This window comes from Poeciliopsis prolifica, unplaced genomic scaffold (assembly GCF_027474105.1).
Source record: "Poeciliopsis prolifica strain line A6 unplaced genomic scaffold, Auburn_PproV2 SCAFFOLD071, whole genome shotgun sequence".
NCBI lineage: Eukaryota > Metazoa > Chordata > Actinopteri > Cyprinodontiformes > Poeciliidae > Poeciliopsis > Poeciliopsis prolifica.
The window spans coordinates 2012582-2024979 of NW_026562446.1; the positions used below are offsets into that span (position 1 = coordinate 2012582).

At 41.2% G+C, this 12398-nt stretch overlaps 1 pseudogene; it reads right to left on the reverse strand.

Annotated features, from left to right (window-relative positions):
* Nucleotides 1-8396: 8396 nt before the first annotated feature.
* Nucleotides 8397-9769, reverse strand: LOC129352014 (5-hydroxytryptamine receptor 1A-beta-like; annotated as a pseudogene).
* Nucleotides 9770-12398: the final 2629 nt, after the last annotated feature.

A 12398-nucleotide genomic window follows, 5' to 3' on the forward strand; every position in this document is an offset into this window, starting at 1 on the left:
TTCAGGAAGTGGCCCGTTTCCTCTGTTCCCGCCGGTTTCCTCTCCGTCGCTGCAGAGCCGCTCAGCGGGTCGGCTTGGATTTATTTACCCCAAACTGCTGCCACTTATGGTTCAGGTGAGTTTCTGCTGAGATATGAGAGAGGAAATGTGGAGTTTAGCTTCATATTTATGTTTCTTTTGACTCACTTTAAGACACTTAAACCAGAAAATGTTGTCAGGACTCATTTCAGTTGTTGTGAATCATTTTCCTTGTGCTTTTCTTTTTACTTATATAAATTACTTGTATGACATGAAGTTACAGGGTCAATTTATGTTTTCATTTACATTTTAGTCATGAAAAATGTTAGAAGTTTGAAATCCTTCTAAATTTATCTGCTTTTTTTGGATCTTTCCACTAAACTAATATTTAGTTAACAAGCTAAATATTTAGCTTCAGACTAATCGTTAGCTCAGAGCTAAATGTTTAGCTAATATGCAAATTCACTTCCTGTTAACTGGAATTTGACTGCCAAAATAAAAGCTGGGTTTTGTGAAAAACTGCTGATGTTAAAGGTTTGCTTCAGTCGTTGCTCATTGTTGTTTGTTTTCTGGTTATTTGTTTTCTGGTTGTTTGTTTTCTGGTTGTTTCTTTTCTCCTCTCGTTACCTTGAACCAGAATTAGCTGCTCCACAGATCAGTGACTAATAAACCAAATTATTGTTTATTATAGTTTTTGATGGTTTAACAATAAAAATCACACGACCTTTTGACCTCAGACTAAACCGAACTCTTCCTCCTTCAGATTTGTGAGAATCGATGGAGTTCAAGCCAAACGACATCACTTCCTGTCTGTGATCCCCTGGCAGCGATGCCCCTCAGCCAGCTGGTCACCGGCAGCTCCTGCCTCCAGGCTCCTCCTCCGCCCAGCCGGGTCGCCGCCGGCCGGTCAGGGGGACGGAGCGGCCCCCGGATCGGCCCCCGGAGCCGCCGAGGAGCTGCGGCTCGGCTGGGAGGAGCTGCTGGAGTCCGGACCTGAAGGTGGCGCTGCTGCTGGTGACGCTGGCTGGAGCCGTGATCCTGCTGCTGCTCTACAGGCTGCTGCAGCTCAGGCACAGGTAGGAGCTCACCTGGTCTGGGGGCCAAAATCAGAGAAAACAATAAAATCACAAAAAGTCACAAAATTACAAGAATAAATACGAGAATGAAGCTGAGAGACTCTTATTGTTTGAACTTTGTTCTTGTACAACTTTATTTTGGTAAAATTCACTCACTTATTGAAGAACGAGTGAAGGTCTGAGCAGCTTGTTGCTAGGCTATCAAAAAGTGGTTTAGCTAGTTGTGTTAGCAGCCACCTAGCTTAGCTTGAGTCTTTGCTCTGCCTACATCTCCCAGAATGCTTTGCAGTTCAGGGTATTTTCTATTGATATTGATAGATGTTGTCTCTGGTCGGGTTCTGGTTCCAGACTCAGGCTGGCCCAGGCGGGACACGCCCTGGAGTACAGCAGCTTCTACAGCGCCACCTACAGGCTGACGCAGCCCACCGCCTGCCAGGAGATCCCACCAAGAACGGGTCTCTCCCTCCAGAACCGGCTCCCATCCAGACCATCACCACCATCACCCCCGTCGTCCCGCCGCCTTCCCTGCCCCTCCGCCGACCCCGCCTGCAGCGCCCGCCTGGCCTGCGGCCGCCGTCGCTGCCTCTGATCCACGCCACGCCGCCCAGCCCCCACCTGTCCTGGGGCGCCTGCTCGGACGGCGACGTTTACTCTCGGATCGGAGCCTTCCGGCCCTCCAGGCTGTCCAGCCTGTCCAGCAGGTCCACCGTCATCCTGTTCGAACACTCGGCCCTCTGAACCCTCGGGTCAGAGGTCGTTCATCAGGAAATTGTTTCTGCAAAAAAACGATCAGTTTTGTTGTTGGACTGTAACTTATATTGTTTAAACAAAACAATTTTACAACAAAGTGTCAGGAGCCATAATGATAAAAAAAATAAAATGTCTTAATATTTGAAGAACAATAAAATCTCATTATTACAACAATGAAGTCAAAATAACACAAGAATAAAACTTTTTTATGTTGATTCTCATAAAGCTTCTTTTATTGTTTTCACTTTATTGTGTTTTTATTCAACTTTATTCTCATATTTTATTTTGTAAGTCTCCACCAGAGTGCCTGAAGACTTTACATAGTCAGAAACAAGTTGCAGTTTTACGGCTCTGAAACATTTTCTTAATGATCCTGATTGGATTTTCCATCCTTCAAACATGAAAACGTTTCGTTTCTTTAATTATTTTGATGTTTCTTGGTTCACATGGGGGGAAATTGTGCTTAAAGCTTTCCGTTAGCATAGAAACAACAAATGTTCAAAAGTTTAATTTGGAGGGATTTCATCTATTCTTAGCATCATAATAATACAGCGTATCAATGTTAGAGGATTTTTAGGTTGGAATCACCTGATGCTTTCATTTTATACCTGATAGAAACATTTTGTTTTGTTTTTATCGGTTATTCCTGTGAAATTCAAATGTTTGGAGTCGGAACAGATTATTTTATTCTATTCAGCCTCAGATTGATCCTGTTTTTCTGGCAAACACTTTTTCTGTGATTGAAAAAGAGCATTTTTTATTTAAAAAAATAAATAAATATATATATATATGGATGGCAAAATATGTCAGAAAAATATTTGTTTATATTCAATAAGACAGGCTGTTGAATAATTCAGTGAAATCCTCAGAAAACTGGAATCTGCTCTGAAAGATAACAGCAGGTGGAAAATGTCACGGACCGATCCGTCGTCAACAGGAAATGTTCCTCTCTGGTCACACGAGGAGTAAACTTTTAGGTTTTGCAAGAGTTTCTGGAACTTTATGTGTTTCCTGCATAAAGACGTCAGTTTGTTCAGTTTTTCTATCAAACTTTGTTTTGCAAAATAAATCAGATGAAAAAACACAAAAACACCACAAGCAGTCAGAAGTTGACGCTAACACTGAAGCTAATGCTAAAGCTAAACACAACGACCCTGGAGCAGCAATTTAGTTTTGACATTATGATTCACATGAAAATGAATATAAATCTCTAAGTACTTGAAGAAATATTAACAATCAACAAGCAAAATTTTAATCAACTGAAAGTTCAGAAAACGGCCAAGTAAATTAGCGCTTGGTATGCTAAATGTTTTCAGTGCTAAATCACTAAATGACAAATTTCTGCTAGCATTAGCAGCACTCAGGCTCATGCTTTTATTTTGTTAAGCATTCTCAGCCACTCCTGCTTTATGCTTCATAATTACTGATATTCTTTCAAATTTGCATTTTCAAGAAGTTTATTTAATTGAGTGTTGTAGTTATTTTAGTTTCAACATGATGTATAAATGTGCACATAATATGTTTTATGGTTTCCTCCTTTGTTTCTCTGCTGCAGATAATTGAAAACCATAACAATATTTACCAAAAGCTGCAAAACTATGAAGATTTCACACAGTTATTGTTCCTTCAGCCATAAGCTGAACCCAAAGCAGATTATATAAAATATGAACTACATCTCTGTGTCCTGTGTTTGAACTGTGAGCGTGTGCACAAACCTGCCGTGTTTCACCAAGTCCATGCACATAAAATAATTTACATTCATATCTTAATGTTTACAAAAACCATCCGTGTCTTTCTTTCTTACACAGAAAGTTCTGAAAAATTTTTAAAAGTCGTCCAAATGCCTAAAGATGCGACGTTAGCTGAGTCACTTTAAACCAGTTTTGTTTTAAAAGCTTCATACTAAATATTGTTATTATTTTACTGCAACTTCTACCAGAGGAGCAGAAACAGTGAAGAGATAAAAACAGAAGAAATATTGTGTGTAAAACATATTAAATCAATTCAAATCATTTACCTATCAGGCATCTGCATGTTGACAGAACATCCAAATCAGAGGTCAGTTTCTGGGCCACCAGCAAAAAACATGAGATCTATTCAAGTAAAGGATAAAATACAGAATAAGGTACGTAGCATAAAGAGTTAGCAAGCTAAGCTCTTAGCTCCAAACTAAATCTGTATGCAACTTGCTGGCTAAACATTTAGCTTGTAAACATTTTGCTAGCATGCTAAATACTTTGTAATAAACATTGATCCAAAATGTGAACAAACCAGTAAATAATCCAAACTATAGTTTATTTTTAACTGTAACTAACAAGCCATATGGAAACTTCAGTTATTTAGTTTTTACTTCTGTTAGTCTTGTTTTGTTTTGATGTTTGCATTAATTAAACTACATTGACGAAAAAACTAATTCTTTCATTAAAAATATGACTAATTTGGTAAAGATGGAATAAAATAAACCCAGGCTAGTAAAACAAACAGAACATTTTAGTTTGCAGCTCGATGAGCATCATGTTTTCAGTGAAAAGGAAAAACACTTTTAAAAAAAACAACATCTTTTTCCTGACAGCAGGAGCTCAGAAAACATTAAATGATAATAAATGTAATTCTGAGTGGCTCATTAAGGCCCAATTTATTGACTGCAGTTTCAGCAAAATGAAATGTTAGAAAGACACAAAGATCCAGAGGGGATGAAGAACAGCTGCAGATCGCATCAAACAGCAAAACAACACAAACAATCGTCTGTTTGATGTCCCTCTTACAGTGACTGAGCCCAAACAAAGACACCTGCGGCAGGGTCAAAGGTCAGGACGCTAACAGTCCCACCAACACAGAGACAGTCTGCAGGAAATGCAGGAAATAAATGAAACGTTATTTTCTCTTTTTCCGTGCATTAAATTAAACTATTCCACATTTTACAAAGTTCACTACAGTGAGACGATAAATCAATAATAGATATCGGGATAAAACTGATCAATGATGCAACATGCAGAAAGTTCGCTGAAGTCCAATACAGAACCGCAAAGCATTCTGGGAGATGTAGGCAGAGGAAAGATGTTAACCAATTACTAACACATTATTACCTAGCAAAAAGCTGACTTGCGCAGCAGCAGTTTAAAGTTTCCCCTCTGAGCCTCATTACTAAAATAAAACTGTGTGAAGAGAAAACTGGATAAAAACAGTAAAGATTATTATCACTATTTCAGATATTTAAAACTAAACATTAATCAATAATTTTCTATATTGGCTGATATGAATCACGGTTTTTCAGTCGCATCGTCCAAATTAATTTGAGTCCTGAAACAATTTGCTGAATTACATGAGTCCACAGGTTGTAGTGATTTTATTTTTTTTTTTTTTTATTTTTTAAATGAGTGAAGTTGAGTTTCAGTTGGACACAAACTAAAGTCTCTGGTTAACGAGGGTCTGAATTAATGAGTTCATTAGTGAGTGGAGGGGCCTCATGTGTTCACACAGACACTCGGCCATGACCAGGAATCCATGATCCGTGTTCAGCCGAGTCCCAGCGCGCGCTCCGGTCCGGTCCGCTCCGCCGCAGAGCTCACATACAAACAATTAAACTGATTCTTACATTTACAGTCAGTTATTTATCACTTTAATCAACATCTGGCTCATATTTAGATGCTTTTTCCTGCTGACTGACTGGGACTGGATGGATGCACAGAAAAGCAAATATGAATTATGAGTTGATGTTTCTGATACTTCCAGGACTAAATATTCTGTTTATTTTATTTTGGTGTAACTAAAACAGGTCGATGAACAGCAACCCAAAGGTTTTGCTCCATGTTTTGGCTGTGATTGTAATTCCTCTGACAGCAGAGCGCCACCAGCAGCCCTGCAGGGTAAACACGGCTCCACTTCAGCAGCATACGGACCAAATTTAATCCCAGCTCTGCTCTGCAGGCTGATTTACAGCCAAGTGCACTCAGCTGCAGTCTCTGAGGCAGCTCCCGAAACCGACCTGGACGGGCCTGGTGCCGTTTTGTTTTCCTGCTGCGGGAAACAAACCAACACAAAACAGGAATTGATCATCAGTTTAATCATCAGAAAGTCGATTTCTGATGATAGAAAAAGAGAATCTGAGGCTTCAGCTGTTATTGTTTTCATCATGTGTTCAAAAAGTTTCAAACAAACGCAGCGTTGGAATAACTGGCAGCGCTGATTAATACACAAAGGCCCGACGTTGAGCAGAGCTGGAGGCAACAGACCAGAGATTGCAGAGAAAATCACAGACCTGTCGCTAACCCAGGCCCCCGTCTGGTTACGCCAAAAAAAAACAAATGTTGAGATTTTAAAGAAAAGACGTTGACATTTTTGATCCTTAAGGTCAAAGTTTGGAGAGAAAAATTCATAAATGTTGAGATTAATATTGTGTATTTTCTAGGGAAAAAACAAGGAAATATTTTGATCTTGTAAAGTTGAACATTTTTGTATTTTGAACATTTTTCTGAGTTTCAAAAGTTGAAAATTGAAATATTTCTGTTTTTTCTAGTAGATTTCTGAGTTGAGTCTCAACATTTGCTGGTTTTTCCTCCTACATGTTTTACTGTTGGATCTCAGAAATTGTTCCGTCTTTTTCTATTAAATGCGGCTGAAATTTGCTCCTTTTTTTGGCATAAATAATCCAGAATGCATAGGAGAGAATTTATATTTTCCATAAAACTGGACCACATTTCCCATCATATAACAGCTTAATTGCAGTTTATGACTCTTTCTTCTGGTTTTATTGTTTTTTTACATGTGAAATTTGAATAAAAATGTGTCTCCATTTTCAATCAGCTCAAGGAAATAATAAAAGGGGGATTTATTTTGTCCTAACTTGATGTTTTAGTGAACCCGTCTGACTGTGCAGCTCCTGCGGTTCTGATAATCCAGAACTGATAAAGAATCTCTTTCTGGATCTGGATGAAAATATCAATATTCTGTTGTCTATATTAGTTTCCAGTTGTTGGACTACAGTAGAAACAAGCCTGGTTTGTTGGACACAATGAGGAAGTCCACCTGCGTGTTGTGCGCCAGCTGCTCTCTCACCTCCAAGCGCCTCACCGGGCCTTTGATCAGGTAATTGCTCCTCGGCCCCCGAGTTTGCGTCGCTCGTGCGTCTCCATGGCGACCGCCTCTCCATCCTTCATGCGCCAGCCGCTTTTTTAAGACGGCGTTACGAGGCGGGCGGGCCGGGCAGAACCTGGTCCACTTTGACCTTTCTACGGGTGGCTCGTAAAGGGCAGCAGGCGGCCCGACCGTCCCTTTAACGCCTCACAGTCTGAGTGTTAGAGTCACACTGGAGAGACGAAACTGGGACGGTCAAGAACCAGCAGTCTGTCTGTCTGTGACAGATTGTAACCAGTTTCCTCTGATTCACATGTAGAGGAGGCAGAGTTTCCAAAATATCACTCAAAAGCAGCTGTTCGAGAAATGACTGGAGAGTAAAGAAGGATTTGGTAGAAAGTTACTGAAATACTGAGTCAAATTATCAATCATTTAATAATTCAAAATTACATCATCAGACGGACCTAAATGTGGAAATGTTGGTCTTTAAAGATCAAATAAAATTTTCATAACAAAAATAAAATTTTTCCAAATCAGTTTCTTTCAATAATAAACTGATGAAACTTTAATGGCTGTTTCTCTCAGTCTGGTGGATTTTTGATTTGTTTTCATTCAGTGAGGAGAAAATCCAGAAGTTTTACTTGAGTAAGAGGAGAAATACTTCATAATAAAAATACTCAAAGTACAATAAAGTAAAATTATTTTTAGAAAAACATTACTCAAGTAAATTGAACTAGTTACTCTCCAACTCTAGATTTTATAATCAAGTAACTGTGTCGCTTTTATCTTAAAAATGCTGTATATATGTATCAGATGTTAATTAAAAGAAATGTCACTTCCTGATTTGATGGGCCTCTGTCTCTTTAAGAAACTCTTTCATTATTAATAGAGAAATTATTACTGAAATGTATTAAATCTAGTCTAATAATGTGGCAAGTAAAGCTTAACAGCCTCATTTTAGCGTTAGCGCTATTGCTAACCTAGCTTAGCCTGGAAACTGTCATCATAGAAACTTTATGAACACCATAGATGTGAAAAGCTAACAATCATTTTTAATTGAATGTTAATATATTTTTCAAATTGCTGCCAGGTTTGATTGACAGCACTAAGCCCCGCCTCCTGCAGGTTGTTGTGTGGTTGTTTCTAGTTTAGTTAGCAGATTTTTTCACTGCTCAACAATAAACTAAGCAAACTATAATTCTGATTAAGCAAATTCTGAAGTGTAAGTTTAAATCATTTGAGCCGAAACTTTGAATTTTTTGTGTTTTAAAAGAAAAACATCCAGTTTTCAATTATCAAGTGAAAAAATGTTTATGTTATTAATATTGGTTCCTGCTTTCAAACTGAGAATTTAAGTATTTGAAGTTTAGAAATTCTGCTGTGAAAATCTGTGCTCTGACTTATGGCACTAATATTGCCCCATAAAAATCAGCCTAAAAGTTGAGTTTGTGAAAAAAGTAACTTTTTATTGGACTTTACATGAACACGAACATGAGCCTCGATCACAGCTTCATCTATGCTGAGTCTACAGACAGTCTGATATATTTAACGATGATTATCGACACGAGTTTCTGTTCCGGTTCGGTTCTGATTCTTCAGGGTTTGCAGAAATGACACTTGATGATTTTCTTGAAGGCGCTCTGGAAGTCTTTGTTGAAGTAAGCGTAGATGATGGGGTTGAGCAGGGAGTTGGAGTATCCCAGCCAGTTGATGACGGCCTCCAGCCAGCCGGGCATGTAGCACGCCTCCCGGCAGAACGGCATCACCAGCGCCACGATGAAGAAGGGCAGCCAGCAGAGGATGAAGGTGCCCATGATGATGCCCAGCGTCTTCACCGTCTTCCGCTCCCGCGCCAGCGCGATCTTCCGCTTGGCCTCCGTCGCCTTTTCGTGGCGGCTCTCGAACAGCGGCGCGGAGCTCGGGGTTGGGCAGCGGCAGGTGGCCCTTGGAGCTGCTGTGCACCTCGATGATCTCCAGAGACTCGCCGTCGTCGGCGTGCTTCACCGCGCCGTTGACGCTCGGCGGAAGCGGCGGCCGCGGCTCCACGCTGCGCTTCAGCTCTTGCCCTGCTGCGCGTCACCCTGCGGCTTCTTGTGGAAGAGCGCCGGCGACAGCGCCAGGCACGAGTCGGACACTTTCTTCTTCTCGGTTTTACGCACAGTCCTCCTGATCCGGACCGCGCCGCTTTGAAAATCCGCCCGTACAGAACCAGCATCAGCGTCAGCGGGATGTAAAACGCGCCGAACGTGGAGTATATCGTGTACCACGGGTCCTGCCGGATCTTGCACTCCATCTGGCTATGTTGGTCCTCCGCGTCGCCGCTCGGCTGGGAGCGCATCACCAGCATCGGCGGCACCGAGATGGAGAACCCGACTATCCAGGTGACGCTGATCAGAACCGCGGCTCGCCTCGGCGTCCGCTTCTTCATGTAGTCGATGGGCTCGGTGATGGCCCAGTAGCGGTCCAGAGCGATGGCGCACAGGTGCAGGATGGATGAGGTGCAGCACACCATGTCCAGGGAGATGAAGATGTCGCACGGCACCGGGCCGAGCGTCCAGCGGTCCAGAACCTGGTAGAGCGCCGCCATGGGCAGCACCAGCACCGACACCATCAGGTCGGTCGTGACGGCCAGGGAGCCGATCAGGTAGTTGGCCACGTTCTGCAGGGAGCGCTCCAGCGCGATGGCCGCCACCACGCAGCCGTTCCCGAAGGCTGCGCACAGGATGAGCGCGCCGAGCAGGACCGAGGTGAGCAGCTGGGAGCTCAGCCTGACCTCCGCGCCCGCGGCGGCAGCAGGTTCGGTGGAGTTGGGGAAGTCGAGCCAGGCTGTGGTGTTGTTGGTGCCGTCCATGTTGGCGCGGCGCGTGCGGTGCGGCGCTGCGCGGCGCGGTGCGGACAGAGCGGTTAGCGGAGCCCGATGCGCAGCCGATCAGCGCACATAGCGGACTGATTGCGGGAGGAGCGCAGAGCGGGTCGCGGCTGCTGACGGAGAATGATGCAGGTATTTATACCTGTGATGGAAAACGCGTCATGGCCCGGTTCTGGTTCTGGTTCTGGTCCATTCCGCTTCCTCTTAATGTTTCAGCTGTTAAACTGGACATTTGATTTACTTCCAGGTTTCATCTCTGGTTTAGTTTTTATGCCACAGTTTTTGTTTTATTGCAGTTTTTCAGAACCAAGTGACCAAACGGACCGAGGCGCTTAGAGCGCCACCTGCTGTTGGCATGGTGACCATAAAACACACAAGGTCTGAAAATGGACTGATGATTTATACGCTGTGAAAAGATTTCTAAATTATTACAAAATTAAAAGAAGTATTATAATAATGATAATAATTAATATTATTACTGATATTTCATTACAATTTTATATTATCATTACATAATAAATTATTATCTAATATGTCATATTAAGCTAAAGTTCTGAATGATTTAACCTCAAACAATATAAAACCTAAATTAGTAGAAAACAGAGAAACATGACGATGTCATCACAGTTTAAATGAAAATATAGTTTATTATTATTAATGTTTAATATTAATCATTATTGTTACTATTATTATTAATATCATTATCATTACTTTAATAATATTATATCATAACAATAGTATTAACAATATTAAAAATAAATATAATTATTATTATCGTTTTGATACTAATAATTAGCATATCATCGATTCTAAAGATACTTGGATTATATATATATTTTGTTTCCCTTTGAGCTAAATAAAAAAATATCAACTGAATTTTATTACAATGACAGACTCGGAATAAGTAAATTATTACATTTTCAACACTTTTTTGTCAAAACAAGTTGATTTTTGCGATGCTACCAATTTTTTAACTGCAGTTACATAAATGAACCAGTAGGGGGACACTGCTATAATGTTTTTTTTTTAAGCTTTATAACATTCTTTAGATTAAATGTGCCTTTAATCATGACAGAAAAGCGGAAGCTTCGTCTTTACTGGCTTTGGGACGGTGAGCGATCTCGTCATTTTTGGCCCACCGGCCGTCCCGTACGTCCTCTCTTCTCCTGTTGTCAAACGGATTTAAACCCTCAGCACTTCGTCGCCTCGGCCGTTTAAACATTTAAAAGTTGTCCGCGGTAAGCCTAACCGTGCAAACTGGTTATAAAACATAACATCCATGCGTTGAAAGTTTTATGTCTGCGGATTCAGATCCGTCAGGGAAACTTTATGACGTTAACTTTAGCGGAGTTAGCAGGAAGCTAACTGTTTAAACGGTTTGTTTTCAGGCTATTAGCAAAACATTTAGAGGGACAATAACAGCTAAGCTGTGATATTAATACAAAGAAGCGTTAATGAAACTGATGCACGTATTAAACTCTGTCACAGTTGGTTGGTAGTTTGATTCTTCGGCATCAGCAGGTGTTTTTTCAACCAGCCCAGCTGTGATAAAGTCTGAAATTATTAAATTATTTCTCATATTTCCAGATTTAAAGAAGCTGATAGTTCGCTGAAAACCCTCTAAGTGGGTTTATATCAACAGTTCGGAAGCTTTCTGGAAGTTTTCCTCCATTTTTCTGACTCTTGATGCTTTTTATGATCAGTTTCAGTCCTAAATCCATGTGATGGGAAGGCCGACTGTTGGTGATTCTGGGATCCGTCACGTGGTTAACAAACCCCACACATCCGTCTCCATGGCAACGCCTACAGCTCATTCTGGGAGGTGAGTGGAATGTTTAGTGGAAGGAAAAAGTGTCGCTATAAGGCAGAACCAATGAAATGTGTCACTTTTTGAACAGAATTAGTGAATAAAAATATCATTTTGAGGATGTTTTTAATAATCCGTTGACCTTTGACATGTTTGCTTTGTGTTGTCGTCCCTCCCGACCAGCAGATGGGTTGAAGATGAATGGAAAGAAGCTCCGCTGTCGGCGCTGCCGCAGGGCCGTCGGAGACGCAGCTGTTTGGTGACGGTCAGTAATGAGTTTTATTTAAATGTAATCAAACTGGTTTGATTTGGACACAGAACATTGTGAGGACTCAGCGTCAGACATTCAGCGTCTCTGTGTTTTCCTCCAGGTCATACTTTTATTACTGGAGGTTAAAAGTCTGAACTTAATAATGTAGCATTAAGGAATAATGCTACATTATTTCTTAATGTAGCATTGCTAGTGTGGTGAGTCACTGCAGGAAGAGGATTTTGGCCACTGTGTGAACTCTGGGAAACAAGTTTTGATTTTTAGAATGAATCCATCCATCATTTTTATCCATCCATCTCCTTTGAATTTTTAAAACCACTTCCTGTTGTTGTCTTCTTTGTGGTTTCTTCCAGTAGTAACACCCGGCTGTTGATCGTGTGACTCATGTTTCAGTACAGCTTTACAAAATACATTTATAAAACCACCTCATCCCAGTGTAAATTTATTTGAGTTGTTCCAGTTTGTGTCTCTCTGAGGTCCAGTTTGTGTCTCCAGGCAGCAGACTCCTCTCCGGCCACCTGCTGCATTTGGCAC